We start from the raw sequence: 16,185 nt of genomic DNA, 5'->3' as shown, positions 1-16,185 counted from the left end.
TTACAAAGGCGACTTTCCATATTTAGTCTCTTTAGATGTTGCAAAAGCTTGACACGTGGTGTGTATGCCATACTGATAATTCTCCTCGTAACCTGGGTCCGCCTCTTTAAACAGCGTCGCATTTTATTGTTCGCAATTGTGTTTGTTTTATACTGTAAGTGAGCTGTGTGATTTCATCAGTATTCACGAGTGTTCCCTGACTATACAAACACGTGCGTCTTATTTGGTGCGGTGCACGTTTGTATGTAGCAAAAAATGTCATTTCGTCAGCGTGTGTCTGCATACACTTGCATGCCCTGCAGTACGTGTACATAATTAATGCAGTAAGGACTGCAATGCATAGCCTTGCATGGGACATATATTCCATGCACCCTCAGAGAAATGTTGTTTGTTATGAGCCTACTGTTTATCATTACATTTTTTTTTTCGTTAAAGTTTCATCTCCATATAAAGCACCTGTATACAGGCACGAGCTTCAGCAGCTTCCTCGTTGTTCCATTTTAAATAAAAACACCAAGCCTACCCGAATCAATGATCTGTTTGCTATCATTACTGTTATGTGTTCTACGATGTACACAAGGACAGTAGTATACAAAAAATAGGGAGGGAATTGAATGCCCTGCCTGCATGGCTGCGCCGTTTCACAAGATCAGGCGCTGCGCTGTGAAGCTTCCTACCGGCCTGCAGAAATTCAAGGGAGCGTACAATAGCGTGGTTCAAGAGGACTTGTGGGGAATACTAGACACACTGGGTGTAAAAGATGGTGTTGGAAATTGTTTGAACCTTCCGCGCGAAGAGCGCGCGCACCAAGAGACGGAGAACGACGAGGAAGAGGAAGAGACCAGCCGAAATAGAACACGCTCTTTTACCATGGATGCTGGCGTTTGCGTCTCCTTCATTTGGTGCCTTTAAACTCCGAAGCGTGGTTTTCCCACATCGATTTTTGGGGCCGACGACCCGGGAATCAAGCCTACAACGACCCGAGCCTTTCATTCCTGGTGTGGGTGAGCTGCGCTGCGAGCTAGACCGACATGGAGCGAGCGAAGAGCAAGCGGGCCTCGCGGCGATCGATGAACACAAGAATCATCAACGAGGTCAACCAGGTGCTCCAGTCCAATGAGTTCGAGCTTTCTGGACTTCGAATGCTGCACGGCCGCCTACGCGCCAGCAACGTGGAACTTAAAGCCTTGAACAACGAGGTTGAAACCCTGATCACTGACGACCTGGCGGCAGACGACTATGAGGTGGTTATGCAATACGATGACGCCGCTAACAGTACTCTGGCGTTGCTCGAGCACCACATTGAAGTTCTGAAGACTTCTGCTACGCCGGCGTCGTCTACAACTCCAGCCATGGGCGCAAGGACCTGTGAGGGTGCACCGAGCGAGCATGAACGACTTCCACAACGTGAGTTCGGCGCACGACTTCCCAAGCTGGAGCTTCTTCGTTTCGATGGAAACGTGATCAAGTGGCAACCCTTTTGGGATATGTTCCTGCACTCCGTGCACGAGAACCCAAGGCTGTCCAACACAGACCGGTTTCACTACTTGGCCTCACTTCTAGATGGACCTGCAGCTCAGGCCGTCGCCGGTATTCAGGTGACAGATTCTTGTTACGATGACGCGCTGGAAATTTTGAAACGTCGGTTTGGAAACAAGAAAGTCATTGAGCAGAAGTACTTAGGAAATTTGCGCACGCTCAAACCAGTGAAATTAGCGAGTGATGTCACTGCTCTGCGCAAGCTTTTCGACACAGTTCAACTAAACAGGAGGGGACTGCGTAGTCTTGGAATCACGGAGTCATCCTACGCGGCTATGCTGAATGAAGTTCTGCTCAAAGTCATACCAGCTGACATTGTCGTAGAATACTTCAAAAAAGAAAGTATGGAGAACACGACGGAAACGAGCCAGGCTTCATCTGATCAGGAACTTGAGCAGCTGATGAAATTTCTCCGCATCGAAGTTGAATGTCGAGAAAAGAGTTCTTTAGTGAACAATTTGCCAACGACATCGAACAACAGCGTACCTGTATTAAATAGATCATTCAAGAAGCAGTCCGCGACTCCTACAGCATCCGTTCTTCAAAACAAGACACTATCTTCCCCCTCGTCCTGTTTTTTCTGCGCTGCTACCGATCACAAGACAGAGGACTGCACGAGTGACATGACTCTGGCCGAGAAGCGCAACAAACTTGTAACAGACGGTCGATGCTTCCGGTGCACGTCAAAAGGACATCTGGTCCGCAATTGCCGGCGGAGAGTGCACTGCCAAGCATGCAAGCGCAGACACGCCTCCTCGATGTGCAATGCTAGTAGTTCTGAAACACCATCAGTGACTAATGCTCAGAAGAAACCGAATGCTACGGTGCAAGTTTCCACTCAGAGAGCTTCAGTTCCCCGACTCATCAATGATGTTCTTCTCCAGACTTTTCGAGCTTGGGTAACGACTTCATCTCATTGTTGCTATATACGCGGTGTTCTCGACAACGGAAGCCAGCGAACGTTCGTCACTGAGAGCGTCGCTTCAAAGCTAAGTCTACCTGCTGTTGCCGAGACCGAACTCGCCATCAGTGCGTTTGGTAGAGCGAGCGACCCAACCCGACGATTCAAAATGGTCAAGATCACGCTCCGCAGTCAGCACGACGACCTAACCATTGACATTGAGGCCATAGTGGTGCCCTTTATTTGCGAGGAGATGATTGAAGCACCAAGGCAGAGTCGTCTTCTTCAAGCCATCGCAGCGGAGGGGAAACATCTGGCTGACGCAGTCGTTTACCCGAGTGTAGATTGTGAGCCAGGTGTGAGTGTCCTCATTGGATCGGACCAGCTTTGGAAGTTGATGCCCAACACGAGTGAAGTGAGGTGGGATGAAGAAAACCCTGCCTTACTCGCCATTAACACAAAGATGGGCTGGACTCTCCAAGGCCCCTTATCTGGTGGTGGAAGTACGAGTAACAAAGCAAGCACCCAAGTATGTGTTCTTCGAACAGGTTCCCACGAAGACGACCAGATCGCCTTCCCATTACAAAGATTTTGGGACCTCGATGCTATCGGAATTGCCGACACGCCGACGTCTCAGTGCAACGCAGATATTTTGGAAGAATTCAACAACACTACCAGGCTTCGGAAAGGACGCTATGAAGTTGCGTTGCCATGGAAATCACCTCTCGTCGACATGGCCGACAATCGCAAAGTAGCCCTTTCGAGGCTCCATGGACTCGTCAAGCGGCTGTCACCAAACGACGAAGCCATGAGAGCCTACGATAAGGCTATCAGGCAGTATGAGGTGGACGGTCATGCTGAAAAAGTTGAAGATGCCCCTTATTGTACACAGCACCTATACTACATGCCGCATCGAGAGGTAATCCGCGAAACATCTACGACGACGAGACTTCGCGTAGTCTTCGACGCATCATCGCATGCATCAGGAGCTTGTTCTCTCAACGAACAACTCGAAAAAGGTCCTAATCTGAATGCTGACCTTTTCAAGGTTTTGATCCGGTTTCGCCTTTTCGCCATCGGAATTACAGCAGACGTGCAGAAGGCGTTTCTACAAATCAGCATTCGAGAAGAAGACAGAGATGCGCTTCGTTTCTTGTGGTTTGAAGGGCTACCAATGTCAGGCAGACCACTGCCAAAAATACAAGAAATGCGAATGACCAGAGTTCCATTCGGCACCTCCGCAAGCCCTTTCCTATTATCTGCAACGTTGAAATACCATTTCGATCACGTTGAACAAATTTACCAAGTAACGGCCGCAAAACTGAAGGCAAGCTTCTACGTCGATGACCTAGTTTTCGGAGCTTCAACGACAAAAGAAGCGCTACAACTCTACGAAGAGACGAAGGCCATAATGGAGCTGGCCGGAATGAAAATGCAGAAGTGGTCAACAAACTGCGACCTGTTAAGAGAGAAGCTCAAGCAAGCAGGAGAGACGTCAGCTGAGCAGGTCACACAATCTAAGGTTCTTGGGCTATCCTGGAACTACACCGACGACACCATTTCGGTGAAAATTGACTCTGTGACGAAAGTCTTAAAAGCGGGACTTTGTACCAAGCGAACTGTGCTTCAGGCTTCATCACGAATTTTCGACCCCTTGGGACTGCTAGCACCGTTCACCATTCGAGTTAAAATACTTTTTCAGAAGATATGGATGCAAGGACTCGATTGGGAAAGCGTTCTCCCCGAGACATTGAAGATCGAGTGGGACAAGTGGACTGTCGAACTTCAAGACCTCAAAGACTTTAGAACCAAGAGGTATCAACTAGACAACAGCAGCCCTGATAAAAGCACTCACCAGCTGCATATATTCACGGACGCTAGCCCGTGTGCCTACGGAGTAGTGGCATACATACGAGTGGAAGACAGTACCGGAGCGGTTCGACTCCAGCAGCTGCTCGCTAAGTCTCGGGTCGCTCCAATCAAGGGTCTCACTTTACCACGCCTGGAACTCGTCGCTGCGGTTCTTGGAGCTCGACTTCTTAAGCTACTTGTGGATACTTTGCCACACACAAATATAGAATACTTCTGCTGGACCGACTCCCAAGTTTGCTTGAGTTGGATCAAGTCTACAGCCACCAAGTGGAAGCCCTTCGTTTGTAACAGGGTAATTGAGATCCAAGGGCTCACAGACCCGAGTCGCTGGAGACATTGCTCTGGAAAGACAAACCCAGCCGACTTAGTTACAAGAGGGATATCAGCGCATCACCTTTGTACTAGCGATTTATGGTGGCATGGGCCTGACTGGCTATCTGGTACCCAAGAAACGTGGCCGGCAAGTGAAGCTGGTCCTCATGAGTCAACGGATGAACTATGTAGATCAAACGACGAAGACACAACAGTTTTGGCTTGTCAATGCTCGCAAGCAGAGCCACTTTTCGAGCTCGACAAGTACAGCAGCTGGATACGAGTTGTTAGAATCACAGCTTGGATTCGAAGATTTATTCACAATTGTCGAGTGCACACCAGTCGTCGTCTGATGGGCCCACTCACTGCCCCTGAGATAAAAGAAGGCGAGTTTACATGGATGAAGAATGCACAAGCGGAAGCCTTTAGTATAGAACTCGCCTCATTGTTAAAAAACCAACCATTAGCTAAGGCATCCCGAATTCGTAATCTGCATCCATTCCTGGACAATGATGGGATTTTAAGAATCAAGACCCGGCTTGACAACGTAAAAACATCAGAATACGTGAGGTGCCCGATTCTACTACCAGCTGACCACCGCTGCACATACCTCATCATCGACCGCACGCACCGGCGCCTGCTGCACAGTGGTGTAAACGATACCCTTTCAGAGCTACGCGAGTGTTTTTGGGTGATTAAGGGCCGCCAGTGTGTGAAAAAAGTGCTCTCTAGGTGCAAAGTGTGTGCTAGATTCAAGCTCCAACCTGCAACAGCCCCTACCGCACCACTGCCGACCGACAGGGTTAAGAGATCACACCCTTTTCAAGTTGTGGGTGTTGACTTTGCTGGTCCCGTTTTTGTGAAAGGAACCAGTCCCGTGAAGGCCTATATCGTTATTTTTACGTGTGCCGTCGTTCGGGCGATCCATTTGGAGTTGTGCTCCGATATGACGGCGGGGTCATTTTTAATGGCTTTCCGTCGGTTTGTGTCGCGACGCGGCTTGCCTAGTGTTATTTATTCCGACAATGCTCTAGCTTTTCATGCTGCCAGTCGCGACTTAAAAGTGATGTACAGAGCTTTGAGAGACTTCCAAGTACAGGACTTTTGCTCTACTAACCACATTACCTGGAAATTCATTGCAGAACGTAGTCCTTGGTGGGGTGGATTTTGGGAGAGGATGATTCGCACTGTTAAAAGCTGCCTACGGAAAATTCTAGGGAAAGGTTGCTTTGATTTCGAGCAGCTTGTGACCATTCTTGCCGAAGTAGAAAATGTAGTGAATTCTAGGCCATTAACGTACCTCTCCGCTGACGCTACCGATCCAGCTGTACTTACACCTTCGCACTTTCTAACCGGTAGGAAGTCTACTACACTGCCTAGTGCTAATACTGCTGAAACGTCGGGAACTCGCTCCGATACTTTAAAGCATTGGAAGTACAGGCAGCAAATAGTGGCTGATTTTTGGAAGCGTTGGTATAAAGACTACCTCTTGTGCTTGAGGAGTGCACACATTAGGCGAGTACAGCCTTGCAACCAGCTTAAGGTTAACGATGTAGTCGTCATTAAGGAAGACAAGGTGCCCATAACTTTTTGGAAAGTTGGTAGAGTTACTGACGTGTACTTATCAAGTGATAATCACGTTAGAGCCTGCAAGATTGTCTTGGCAGGAGGTACGGAAGTTACGAGGCCAGTACAACTTTTATGCCCGTTGGAGCTGGGCGATTGAACTTTCGGGCGCGGAGGATGTTGGAAATTGTTTGAACCTCCCGCGCGAAGAGCGCGCGCACCAAGAGACGGAGAACGACGAGGAAGAGGAAGAGACCAGCCGAAATAGAACACGCTCTTTTACCATGGATGCTGGCGTTTGCGTCTCCTTCATTTGGTGCCTTTAAACTCCGAAGCGTGGTTTTCCCACAGATGGAGTCACTAATCGTTTAAAGGAAATCTATAAAACTAACAAGGTAGTTAAAAAGTGGGAAAAACAGGTATCCAAGCCCACAGTGGTGAAACGTGGACTTAGGCAGGCGTGCCCACTGTCACCCTTATTCATGATGTACCTACAAGGATTAGAGGCCAAATTAGAGGCGAGGGGACTTGGCTTCAACCTCTCTTTAGTCAAACAAGGAAAACTCATTGATCAGGCACTACCAGCATTAATCTACGCAGATGATATAGTGCTAATGGCCGACAACAAGGAAGATTTGCAGAGGTTGATGGACATCTGCGGTAATGAGGGAGATAGGTTAGATTTTAGATTCAGTAGGAAAAATCAGTAGTCATGATTTTTAATGATAACAAAGGTAGTTAGCTTAGAATACAGGAAGTCACGCTAGAGATAACAGATAAATACAAATATCTGGGCGTATGGATAAGCAATGGGACCGAGTATCTGAGGGAACACGAAATATGAGTGACGACTAAAGATAACAGGAATGCAGCAGTGATGAAAAATAGGGCACTGTGGAATTACAATAGGTATAATGTTGTGAGAGGAATATGGAAAGGGGTCATGGTTCCTGGGCTGACGTTCGGCAATGCGGTCTTGTGCATGAGATCAGAAGTTCAAGGAAGATTAGAAATTAAGCAACGTGGAATAGGTAGGCTTGCTTTAGGAGCTCACGGGAATACACCAAACCAGGGAGTACAAGGTGATATGGGATGGACATCATTTGATGGCTGGGAAGCTAGCAGCAAGATAAAATTTGAGAAGCGATTGAGAGAAATGGGGGAGGAGCGTTGGGCTATGAAGGTTTTCAGCTACTTGTACATGAAGAATGTCAATACAAAATGGAGGAAGCGAACCAGGAAATTGACTGGTAAATACTTAGAAAACAGCAGGTGGCCAAACCAGAAAGAACTATCGGTTAAAAAGGAACTGCAGGAAACGGAGACTGACATGTGGAGAATTGGCATGATTAAGAAGTCCGCACTAGAAATCTATCGAACTTTTAAGCAGGAAATTGCCAAAGAAAGAATCTATGATAATACTCAGGGTAGTTCTCTACTGTTTGAGGCCAGGAGGGGAGTATTGCGAACCAAGACATATCGGGCCAAATATGAAGAGGTAGACACAATATGCAGTGCGTGCGAAGAAAAAGAAAAAACTGCCGAACACTTGACAATGCTCTGTAAAGGGCTTCACCTTATAGTTCAAGATGATGGCGCAGAGTTTTTCAAAGCACTGGTGTTTAGGGAGAGGGAGGGCAAAATAGACTTTAAGCGGGTAGACTTAACTAGAAGGAGGTTATCTGATTGGTGGCTAAAGTCAAGGCACGATTGAAAATTAAACCTTTCACTTCAAAGTACCCGTCCAACTTTACTATTTAAAGGGGAAAAAAAAATCTAGTGGTTAGTTCACTAAGCATTACGGCTAGGTGACGTTAGCCGCCGCCCAATCTAAAGGGTACGGCCACATCCATCCATCTATCCAGCCAAGAATATGCTCTCTGGCTTGTTGCTCCAGGCCTAGTCAGGTAGATTTTCTGGCCTCACCGTTGAATTGTTTGCTCGGGTTGTGGCTTGCAAACATTGCGGTTTTGGGCTTCGTATCATCTTGTTTCGTCATCATGTCCTCCAAGTGGAGGACATGTCGCAGTGTGAGGAGGGAGTACGACAAGGCGCTGATAGAATGAGCTATCAGTCTTACCAGGCAGGCGGTAGAGAGCGCACCAAGGCAGCTGACGCACACCAGCACTATCCACTTCCTGTATAATACAGGCTAGGGAATTATAGAAACACAGAGCAGAAATCAACTCTTGTGCCTCTCTCATGCACTCACAAGGCGGAACCTGCTTCGAACACTGAGGATTGAGCTAAGCAACACCATGCGTGACGATCAATCGTGGTCTCCTATTGCAATAATGATTAAGGCACGCATGCAACTTAAACCATTGTCACGCAAGATGAATTCACAACACCATCGAAGTGAACCCAAGGCACGTGCTGATTATTATGTACGGTACTAGCGCTAAATTCATGCAGACGTTTAGTTGGCGCTGCAGTAGGCCTAGTTGAAGGAATGGCCACAGCTACTGCTGTGATGGAGAACGGGCTCATTAACATCTTCATGTAGATTAAAACGGCTTACCCCGAAATGGCTGGGAGTGTCACGCTATCCCTAGCAGTGGCACATGCAGTTGCATATTTAACGATTACAGAAATGACGTACCGATTTCCGAAGCACCTATCAATACTTCCGTCAAGGCGTAGCACCAAACACTTTATCGCACATTTCGGGAAACATTCCTTTTTCTCCCAATCTGGTGGCTAGGCATGACTACGCCCAAGAATAAGCATGTTATTATGTATGTCGGAGGTATTTTCATCTGATCCCTGAAAAATTATTTCCCTAAACCCATGAAAAAAAAAGAAAATGGAATTCGCACCTGTCATCACATTGCACCCCATCACAGGAATGGGATCAGATTGGCCTGGCGGTCAATACTCCCTTACGCTTAATCAGAGCTCGGTCTGGCACCAGCTCCAGACAAAACCATTTATAATCTCCTGTCTGGCACATCTGTTTTACTCTGCTCTCTCTCAACCAGAGTGCACCATGTACCTGTGGTTCACCCCTGGTGGATCTTTTTCACTGTTTGTGAATTGCACACAAAGCCCTTACTGGTAGATCCTATTCCCAATTCTTCACTATTCTCACGGGAGGCCACTCTTTGGGCAGCTTACATCACGACATGTGCGTGTCATGATGTCAGTGCCGTCTTTTTCAGAGTCGGCGCCGTCTTTTCTTTCTCTTTTGCTCCTTCCCTGTCCTGTGTTTCTGGTGTTGCGCTGCAAACAAGTGAAGATGTTAAAGAACACCAGATGTTTAAAATTTGCTTCTCATTAATATATCGTGGTTTTGGGAATTAAAACCCCAGATATATTGAAAAAAGATGCATGAAAAGGGAAGGATGGTATTGGAAACTGGCAAAAAAGGGATGACAGACTTCTTAAGCTATGCTGCCATTGAGATTTTCAGCTGTTCACGCAATTCTCACACGTGGCTTTGATGCAGCTATGCACATATCACACAAGCATGCTGACTGTACAGTTGGTATAACTGCAACCTTCATTTACCCAGCCTTCATGTACCCTCTATGACATTTCAGAACATCTGAGTCAGTGTTAGCATCAAGTTATGTTCTTCATGCTGGGGAACCAGTGTGATGAGTTACCATTTCTACAGAATGAAGCCCTGTCTACCTGGAACAAGCTGCAAGATATATAACTAAACGGCCCTTTTCAGGGCCAGTCAATCTCTGTCCGGCTTGGATGCACCAACTGATTCCCTTTATCATCAACCCTCAATAAAACTAGCAAATGTTTGTACATGTGCAAGCAGTGTCATTCAATATCTTAGGAAATGCTTGTGAAGCAATTTCAAGGAGAATCGTTTTTCTGATCTCATAGTGAGGCATTAGAAACACCTTAGTCACACCAAATGCCATTATTCAATGAGAGGAACAAGAAAAATATTTCACTAGGAACTATGAAGTAAACAAAAAAAGAAATGTTTTCAGATACTGCGAGATCATTTCATAAAAAAGCTCAGAAGTTGCTATGTGTGGCCACATTCAATCTGTGCAAGCATCGTGTCGTTACAAAATTCTGTACCAAGCATAGGTACAGCTTTCTGGAATAGACCGCGCTGCACAAGCTAGCTTAGTGCATACACTTCTGTACCCTGCCAGAGAATATTTTTACCACCAGTATGTTGTAACGTGAAGTGAAATGGTGATTGCATACTAGGGCGCGTCCTGCAGGACCCCAATAAAGTTGTTTCACTAGATCGGTTGGTGTGCTGTAAGCAGAACATTTCCAAGAAAAATCGTATAGTTTGGAGGAGGACTTAAGCAAGGAAAGGTGTAGATAAAACACTAGATTCACTGGCATTATCCTCACCAAGTATAACATTGTTTTTCTGGTGAAGCTTTGTGTCTGAACAGCGAGCAGGATAAGCTGGTAAAAACATGCAAAATGGGAAGTCTAGCACAGCAATCTGTGCAGTACTGCTCATTTCATGGAGCATTAATTTCACAGGCTTTGCTCATTGTTAGCGTTAAGCCTATATTATGTCCACTGCAAGGTGGAAGCCCAATCAATGTTCCCTGTTCTGTATGAGCCAATTTCATATTATGGCTGATAATTTCTCGATCTCATTGGAACTAATCACCTGCCACCCTCTGCTACATTTCATGTGTCCTAATATAAATTAATTGACATTACTGACCTGTCATCCATCTTTTTTTCTCATTCCCAACTAATGCATTCGTTTTTGATAAACTCTGCTTTCTTCCCATGTCCTAATATTATGCTAGCCTTTTTCATTTTTCTGAAACATTATCTTTGCTCAGAAGCTAGAAGTTATCAGAAAGAACATAACGACATTCTACGGCCTGAGCATATGGCATCATCAATACAAAAATGTAATAAAAGTGAGAAATCATCCTATCTATATAAGAGGCCCTAAAATACTGCAGGAGGCAACAAATAAACTGGTATTTGTATAAAGGCAGTGACAAAAACTTTGACTACTGTCACTTATTCTGATTCTTGGGACATCTTTTTTAGTACATCATAACACATAATTACACATTTACACAATTTACACAGAGGAATTGCCACCACGTGCATTGAGGCCACCCTTCAGAAGTCATGTGAGCACAAGGATGAGGTAAGCCTTAAAAACCAGATTAAAAGACTAAAGGATGCTGGATATCCCAACAGCACCATCACACCCGTGTGCTAAACCCTCCTGCAGAAAGTCAAGTTAAACAAAACAGGACCAAAATAAAAACAGAATGACCAAAGATCTTTGCATGCTATACCGTACGTGCATAAGGTGTTTCACAATATAAAGAAAATAGCGAGCCGATATGATTTTATCTTGTTATTTGCCATCCCTTGCAAGTTTTCAAAACTGTGTACTAAAAAGCAACAGGAATAGCCATTATTTCACCATTCGTCATGAGAATAGGTATACTGAATGCCAATATAATGTTGTGTATGAGATACTATTGACACGTGGAAACGTAAACATAAGACAAACTGGGCAATGCCCCAATGTTTGAGCAAGACAGCATGCTTAAAATGTTAAGAATGGCTATGGTAGTCGCGTGGCCATACACTGTAAAGAATGTAAGTGCAGTTCTATGTTTCATAAAACACTGTTTTTGAAAAAAGCAAGAACAAGAAATAAAAGAGAGACTGTCAAAGCATTTTCTTGTCAGGAAGGCCATGGATCAGTGCATCAGTATACCTTCACTCATCCATTCGGAGAGAGAGTATTCTTTTCTCAGTTAAGATTATATTATCATGGTCTCACATGTGTCGTTGTGCATGAGCACTGTTCTTGTACTCTGTAAAAAAGTGGGCGTAGTACCTTCAATAAAATTTAGTTGGCAGTCAGCGCTCTTTCCTGTCCTTTTTGTCTCTTCCTGAACTTCTCTCACTGTTACTAGAACACAACCACGATGAACCAACTTGCCCAGATTAAGCTATTGTTGACGAAAAGTCAGAGCATGAAAATACTTCAGGGGCTCAGAACCTCCTCACTACCCGTCTAGTTACGGCCCTGGTCTATGTGTTACGAGAGTGAAGCACTAGTGGAGCTATCTAACTACCTAACGGTGAGGAGGGCTTGTGTATACTCGAGCTTCTTTCATGACATGGTGACCGGTGGCAGGTTGTTGAAATAATATGCTGTGTGGGAGGTCAAGATTTTGATTGAGAACGCTGAGTATGAGCCAGTGACATTAGGCGTTCAAGACTTTTTGCGACATTCACTCTAGCATAGGACCTTGGTTGGTGGTTTACGTGTGCATTTGATCACATTGTAGTCTTCCATCATAATTTTTTTGCCACTTGGCGTCGACGCTCTTGAGTTGTACCAAAGTAATTAAGCATCCAGGTACAAGTATCTTCTGTCAGTGTTTCAATGAAGAGCTGAATATGAGTAATAGCTTCCATCGATACTTCTGGCATTGGTGTATGCACATTTCTTTTGAAGTTCTTTTGTAAAAAAGCCATTAAAGGTATGTTTTTGTGACTTTTTAGTGTTGGCCAGAACTGCTGGTGTGTCCGAACGGCTCTTCGATTGGTTGTGGTGTTGTCTTGTTCAGGGCCACAGAGCTTTCAGTCTTTTTTTATATTTGCCTCCACAGGAATGCTCTTTGCATGCTTCTTCAGTACTTTGTATTCTTCCTAAAGCATTGACTTCCAGATTTGGACTGTGGTGCTTTAATCTAGTGTTCAACTTCACGCTAGCTTCATTTGCACGCAAAGCAAGAACTCAGGAGTATGGTAACTTTTGCTATGGGTTTTCCCTTCTTCAGTCTACTGTATTTTTGCCTGTGTTGTCTAAGCGCTGACAGCCTCGTGCGACAGCTTTTTTTTTTTTGTGCACTTATTGTGTGCCAATGACTTATTTGCCTCCTCAGCTAAAGACTTTTTGTAATATAAGAGAAAGCTCTGTCTGTATTGCTTTTGTCATTTGCTGATGGTGTATCTTCAGTATCTTTTCTCAGTGTACACTATACTTGAATGGAAGAGCAGCATGACTACCTTCAGCTGTTAGCAGGCTTTTAGCTGCTGTAATACTGATTGATGCTCCTTTCTCGGGCGTTCTATTTTGGATGGTTGGCATGTCATTGCTTCTTTTAAGCTTTAAAACTGCAGGTGCACCTTTTTCTGGTTACACCTGGTATATTTTTCCAGTGGTTATATATATATATATATATATATATATATATATATATATATATATATATATATATATATATATATATATATATATATATATATATATATATATATATATATATATATTGCGAGAAACAAGGCCTCTTTACGTTAGGTGCACATCAGGTGGGAAGAGTATTTCTATTACTTGCCAAGATTGTGGCCCCTTATGGTGGGAATCATAATGCACTGTTGATGTGTCAAATTCACATAGCATAATTCCAAGGCACTCGATCAATATCCAAGGAAGAAAATTATGTTCTTTTGCGTGAGTTTCAGCAACTCATAGTAGTTTGTATGTAAATGAATACTTCATCATTCTTGGCCGTCATGTTTTATGGAAGCACATGTGCTTCGTTAATAACAAAAAAGCACGCACGCTCACGCCACTGCAGTGGCGTGAGCGTGCGTGCTTTTTTTTTTTGTTATTAATGATTTGCCCTATGCATTCACGTTTCTTCTTTTTTTGTGTGTGTCGTACTTCTCGTATCGCGCAGCCTACCGTTTTGGGCACACGTACAAAAATACATAAAAAAGATGCGTTCCACGCCGAAATTAGCGTTCGCAACGAGCTGGGCACCGACAGGGTGCCCTATACGACGCCCACACACTCCGCAACACCTTACCAACCGTTCGCTGCGATGTTGTTGGGAATTCGTGTGATCGTTGCATGAATATAGCGCGTGCGTGCGTGCGCACGCGCGTCTGTGTGTTAGATCACGGCAACTGCATATGTTGTATGATTCAGTCACCATAACGCAACTGACGACCCCCGCTCTTCCCACACGTCAAGCAGCAGCAAGTGCCGTTAACCGTACTGTGCTGTGAACGCAAAACAGATTCGAATAGGTCGCGTAGATAGCTAGCCCGACACATGATACGATAAGATTTGCGTCAGATATTCGACGTCTACATGCACGCGTAAGACAGCGGTATCCGCAGCAGCTTCTTCATACGTACGGATAGCACCGCATCGGACGTCACGTCTGACAGATAAACTTGACCGGTAATTTTTTCTCACTTAAAAAGTCTACCTTGCACAACTTCAACCAACGATTATGCATTTCAACGAGCTGTGCATGGTTTAATGATTGATTGATTGATATGTGGGGTTTAACGTCCCAAAACCACCATATGATTATGAGAGACGCCGTAGTGGAGGGCTCCGGAAATTTCGACCACCTGGGGTTCTTTAACGTGCACCCAAATCTGAGCACACGGGCCTACAACATTTCCGCCACCATCGGAAATGCAGCCGCCGCAGCCGGGATTCGAACCCGCGGCCTGCGGGTCAGCAGCCGAGTACCTTAGCCACTAGACCGCCGCGGCGGAGCATGGTTTAATGACGAAAAGATAGTTCTAATATTGTGCCCGGCACATATATTACTCTCTCTCTAACTTGAAAAGTCGGCGCGTGAATTGGGGCCAGAACAGCGCCAAAAGCAGCACACGCAGAAATTGGCTCATATTCTAATATTATGACATCGTGATGTTGACTTTTCAGCTGACGCCGGCAATAACGTTCAAACGGCGGGCCAATAATGCCGGTCTTATTGGATGGCTCCGCCCATATTGGCTGCTACTTTTACAACCTGGCCCGATGTGTCCGTTCTAATAGGCCGGCACAGCCTATATGGGCGGAAAGTTCTGAAAGCTGGCCCAATATAACCAATCTAATAGACTGGCACAGCCATCATTGGCGGAATGTTGTTAATGCTGGACCAACATAGCCGTTCTATTCGGCTGGCAGAACCAATATTGGGGGTACGTTGTCAACGCTGGTCCAACGTCGCCATTCTATTTGGCTGGCATAGCCAATCTTGGCGGTACGTTGTGAAAACTGGGCCGTTCATGGGCCAGGCAATGCCGATCTATCCCCAATATTGGGCCAACCTTCTGTGCTGCCTGGGCACACATGATGGGCGACACACACAGCACTGTGTTGGCATCGCGCTTCCTTGTCTGCATCTTACTTTGCGTTGGGCTCCCTCCAAATTGGAGAGTACTTATGTTCTCTGGTATAACCCTGTCGTGGGAACTGGTTTTTGTGAGCAATGTTCGGAAGAACTTCGAGAAAAGGGGGGCATTTGAACAGGCTTAGCAAACAAATGACAATCCACTTTGAGACAGCTGTGACATGACAATCCACTTTGAGACAGCTGTGACAGCGCCTGCAACATATACTCTCAGTTGGGCTTTTAGGGCAGCGATTCCTACTAGCTTCGCACATAACCGGATCGAAAAAAAAAGTACACATAATACGCGAGTATATACCACATTTGACTCTGTAGCTTTGATGAACCAGGAGAATACACAAATTTATCCAAAACTCCATTTATTTTGTTGCAAATTTATTCCACAAAAATTGCGATTTTATCAATGCTACTATACGATTGTGGCACTTTTCCATTGCGGCTTTCCAGGAGGCACACATGGTGCAGCGTCAGTTCACCACTCACAGTTAATTGTATGCAGTAGGTTGCTCACAGCAACTGACTGTATGTAATGGTGAACATCTTGCATGCTTGCGCCACTGTTTCAGCATGCTGGCTTCCCCATACGCCTATCAATTGATTTTGATAAATATGGGAAGATCAAGAAAGACTACACATGCCCTCTGGCCATCCTATACTACAAACCTCCAGCCAACAAACAAACAAATCAAACAGAAGTATGCAGATGATGATTATTCCTAATGCAGCTGTAATGAAGTGTAGTTTTCACCGAGTCTGTGGGTTAAGTCAATATGGAGTGAGTTAACTCCATAAAGTAGCTTTTCTCATAACAGTGTTCATTCACTCCATTGTAACACAAGGAGTGAC

Source organism: Rhipicephalus microplus, chromosome X (assembly GCF_043290135.1).
Source record: "Rhipicephalus microplus isolate Deutch F79 chromosome X, USDA_Rmic, whole genome shotgun sequence".
NCBI lineage: Eukaryota > Metazoa > Arthropoda > Arachnida > Ixodida > Ixodidae > Rhipicephalus > Rhipicephalus microplus.
The sequence above is the reverse complement of the archived record's forward strand: the minus strand, read 5'-3'. Positions refer to the sequence as shown.